At 34.3% G+C, this 5,000-nt stretch overlaps 1 protein-coding gene across 12 annotated transcripts in view; it reads right to left on the reverse strand.

Annotated features, from left to right (window-relative positions):
• The window catches only part of EBF3 (EBF transcription factor 3), a 132,334-nt gene that overhangs the window by 29,911 nt on the left and 97,423 nt on the right, over nucleotides 1–5,000 (reverse strand). The window lies entirely within an intron of this gene.

Genomic DNA, 5,000 nt, shown 5'->3' on the forward strand with positions numbered 1-5,000 from the left:
CCCTGTTAAACCTGGAGTTACTATTGTTTTAAAATGAGCAATTGTATAATATGTAATTTCCAGGATGCTAATACTTGATGTTTTACTGAATCAGTTTTTAGCATGTTTAGCATTTACTTCTTAATTAAAATATACTTTATACTGAAAAATCCCTTCTCAGACAAAATACAGTGCTAAACAGAAAATTTATTTTCCCTTGTGACTTTCACTGCAATATTTTAAAGGAAATATAGTTTTATAAAGCACAATGAGGCTATTTTAAAGTGTTAGCTGCTATAGTTTTTTGAAAATTTCCTAATAAACTTTGACTTATTAGAAAGAACCATCTCGGGAGAAAGACAAGGATATCTGTCCTACTTTTTGTTTTATTTGTTTTTATTTTATTTTTAGGGCCTGGTGACAACCAATACTTACACAAGGTCGATCAATAAATAACCAATACTGTTTTTACAGTGAGTGTAACTTGCTTTAGGACAAAAGCACTTAAAATAAAAAAAGAAAGTACAGCATATATGGATTAAAGTTGCTGAGAATGTCAGAATTAAAATGTACCCATAAGTTTATTTTTAAAGGCTTACCACTAATGTAACAGTATTGGTTATGTACATTTTTGTTTTAATTTTTTTACAATGACTGGGTTTCATGGGTAAGACCATAATTGAATAGGTACAAGAAATAATCAGATGGTTTAAATTTAACTAAGGCATTAGCATTTAGTTTAGCATAGTGAAAATAGTATGATTTGTGGGAGGCAATTAACAATCATTTGCTCTGTGGATACAAGTAATTTGTTTAAAGAGCACTGACCTATGAGACAGCTAGTTTGTGTTGGCTGTGATGGAAGGGAGCTATTGACTCTAAACAGTGTAACAGTGCCATTGACAGAATCACATTTGAATGCACACAAAAGATCTTTAAAATACTTCAGAAACATGAGATCTTTTCAGAGGGTGAAGTGGGGTGGGGGTTAAATGAGGCAAACTAGCCAAAACAGAGATTCAGATACTGAAGGAAAAGTAGTCAAAATGAAAGAGCCAGGACAATATAGTCATTAAAGAAGGTTTTTTCCCCTTGATATTGTGCTAGTGTTGAAGAAGAATCTAACTTTTTCCCCCATAAATACTTTATCAGAAGGAACACAAATTGTGAACAATTACTGGTTGAGTAATGATTTCATAAACCTAAAATTGAATGCAAGTCTTTATGCAGAAATAATAATTTTTATGTTCACATCTAGTAAATGCATTGCAGACCTGGGGATGGTTCCATGTATTCAACATTCAAGCTTTTTCTGTGTCCATTTTGGACATGTTTACTTTTGAATGCCAATACCTTGTTTAGCAACTCGGATCAGTATACTGCAAACCTACATGTTCATTCTAAGTAATTTATGGTAATTTCTCTAATTGAGCAAAAGAAGTTACCAAAATGAGTGAAGGTTACAAAAATATTTGGGTGGAAAAGGTCAGCATTAAAAGTTCTAAATGAGTATATTCATGGTATGCTGAGGACCTTTGTTTGAAGAAATACTAATATCAATTGGCTTGAATTTCTTTTGTTTAGTAGGAAACCTTTATGCAAAATGTGCACTTTAAGAAAACAGTAGTACACTTGCATAAATACAGTGCAAACACGCTACTGGTTTCTTAAAGTGAACACATAAAATAATTCCTCACACCTTTAAAACATATGCATAAAAGTAGTTTCCACTGTAACATAATTTCATTTAGAAGCATACAAATCACAATTTGCCTTAATCAAATAACATTGCAATGCTCATATTCTAATTAAAAAATAATCTCTGATATTTAATTTAAGAACCTAGAAGACTTCTACCAGTAAAATGATTACTCTAACCTGCACAGAATTGCTCAATTTAACTATGCAGAGAATTTTTCAGGTAAGGACTATTTTAATTACTATTAAACAAGCAAATGATACACTATTAGGCAAATATTAAAACAAGTATTGCATTCAGTTATTAATTTGCACTATTCACTTTTAAATGCAGCAAATATCTCATTAATTTAATTTTAGGTGCCCACCAGTTTATATTGCATTTTACAGTCTGGAAGGCAATTTACTATTAACTGGCAATTACATACAGAATGATTGTTAATTCTGCTCCTAAGTGCTAGCTGCTTGAAAATTGTTATCTCTCTCTAATTTTTGACCTCCTTACAACAGGGGTGAGGTATACTGGGAATACAAAGGACTAGTAGAGAAGAGCTGGACATGTCATTTGTGACTCATTCTTTTAATTCACCGTGCTAATCAACTGAACTGCCACAATCTCCCAAGGTAATTGTATCTTTATAATACTTGAAAGCAGTGGGCAAAAAGGCATGGATAGATGGGGATAGGCCTTCCCTTAGCCTGCTGAGAAACAGCACAGTATCCTTACTATGTGTGACTAATAGGGCCTGTTTTTGAAAAATCTGGTACTTTCATATCACTGTACACAGATCATTTAATGTCTCAACTTCTATACTTTACAAAGGCTTTGTACTCCACACTACACTCTTGTTTCATTATTCTGCAGCCTCGTTGCCCTATGGTCCACCTCATGCTGAGAAGGTTAAATGTTAGAGTGCCAAGCCAGACTGCAAGCATGGTGGGACACTGATGGGAAACAGATGCCCTGGGGATTCAGCCCCTCCTTACTATAGGGCCACATAATTTTCATATTGTGAAATACAGTGAGGCTTGGCTCAGTTTTCAGTGGTGAGTGTAATTTCCAATCATTATCTCATTGTCCCCATCAATTTAGGGGCAATGCAAATCAGACAGAAGTTTCCAGGTCAGACAGGCTCTGACCCTACCTTTCTTTTTACTTTTTGTTGACATATAGGCTTCTGTATCCCTTACAAAGTGTTTGAAATGTATATTTCTGTTAAAGATTTTATTATATTTTATTTTATTTTATTTTCGCAGTAAATTAATTGGAGCAACAGCAGTTATGGAAACTTTGATGATTCATTTAAACATCTTTATTTAAAATGTCCCTATGAATCCTGGTGAAAGAGAACTCCAGGGTAGGAAAAGTAAATGGCTCCTTTCTAAAACTTCATTTATTTTTGCACTTTTAATTTAACCTATGGAAATTAACATTAAAATAACTATTTATGGAATTTCTTAAAGCTATTAATATAAGGAAAGTCAAAAGTAAGACTGAATATTTAGGGACAGATGCTCATCTGGTGTAAATCAACATAGCTCTGTTGCAGACAATGAAACTACATCAATTTACAATAGCTGAAGAAACTGGAGTTTAGTCTAACATTTGTAGTTAATTCACTTTACTTTGCTGAATACTGTTGCTTACAGAGCAAAATAACTAGTCACTGTTAGGAGACCATTGCACAAATACCTGGTCACAACAGTTAGTTAAAGTATGAAGACAGGTTTCAGAGTAGCAGCCGTGTTAGTCTGTATCCGTAAAAAGAACAGGAGTACTTGTGGCACCTAAGTACTCCTGTTCTTTTTAAAGTATGAAGCTAGAATTCCAGTATTAATTCCCTGCAGCTAACATAATTGAATCATATACTTCCATGATGTTTTATTGTAGCTTTATGTGGACTGATTTCATTTGTGTCTATCATAGTATTTTTAAAGACTCTATAATCATGATTGGATTAGCCAGTTGCCTATAGGTAGCCCATTCAACCCCAGCCAGCTTTGTAGTTACCATCTGCTTAGCATACCATATGAAATAAGATGGTGGTCTTAGGCAACGTTCGCATTGTAGAGAGGTCAATATCACCAAAACCACCACCACCGCATTTGGCACCCTTCTTGACAGTCTCAGCAGAAAAGCCAAGAACTGAACAGACAGGGAGACGTAAATATCCTCTCACCCGTGGAGGTGGGTCCTTCCAGATCAGAGCTGAGGTACACTGGAGGAAAAACTTACACTGCTCCTGCCCAGGTTGTGCCTGTTTTGTGGATAGATGGAGGACTTCAGTCTCCACGGCTATCAATCCAGCACCTTTCATGAGCACAATATTCATACTAAAGGCTCAATCCTGATCCCACTGAAGCTAATGGCAAAACTCCTATTGACTTCAGTGTGAACAGGCTTGGATTCCTAAAACAATAATTGTTTTTAAAAGTCTCAATAATCTGCTCATAGTTTTCAAAAGTACCCCAAATACACATTTTTTCCAGCAAGAGCAAAACAATTAGACAGAAACAGTTACAGCCTATGGGGAAAATACTAATCTAAAGTGTTTTTATGAAAAGCACATTATTTACTGAGTAGGCTTTCAGGCCCAGATCCTCAAAGGTTTTTTAGGCACTCCCTTAACGCGCTTAGTCATCAATTAAGTCCCACTTCAGCCCATATCTATGGGACTTAGGTGCCTAAATACATTGGAGGATCTGGGCCTAAAATCTCTCCCAGAGTCACTACATTCTATCAATTTATCAAATAAACATTTAAGAACTCTTTGATGTTTATTTTTAAAGACGTGTGTGACACAACAGAACAATTCATAATACACACATGAATATTTGCAATAGTAAGCATGTGTGTATTATGGACCTACTACGTCAAATCATTAACTTAAAAAAATTATGAATGTGATTACCATTCATGTGAATATCAGCTTTTTTCATCTCAATATCTTAGTTGGATTAATTTTTTTAAATGCCAAAAGAACTTAGTCCATATTTTAGACAAAAAGCCAGAAATGTTTCATTTAAAAGATGAATTCTTTTGAGTTCAGAAACATTTGTAACCACAAAACTTCAATTTTTTCCTTGTGCTCTTGAAACTTAAAATCAAACATGTTTAAGAGAAATTTGGTTTAAACAAATGACTTCCAGGCTGCAAACTTTTTGTGCCAAGTTTCATCTCTGAGAGAATTTTTACAGCCAAGTTATTAATAGGGATGGATGAAGTGGTTTGGATATAATAAGAAATACCTGAACCATTGCCCTAAACTTTAACTGAACCATTACTGAGGTTCAAAAAAGTTTGGAGAACTTTTCTAAAAAAG

The sequence above is a fragment of the Terrapene carolina genome, unplaced genomic scaffold (assembly GCF_002925995.2).
Source record: "Terrapene carolina triunguis isolate 2854851 unplaced genomic scaffold, T_m_triunguis-2.0 Scaffold95, whole genome shotgun sequence".
Classification (NCBI taxonomy): Eukaryota; Metazoa; Chordata; order Testudines; family Emydidae; genus Terrapene; species Terrapene triunguis.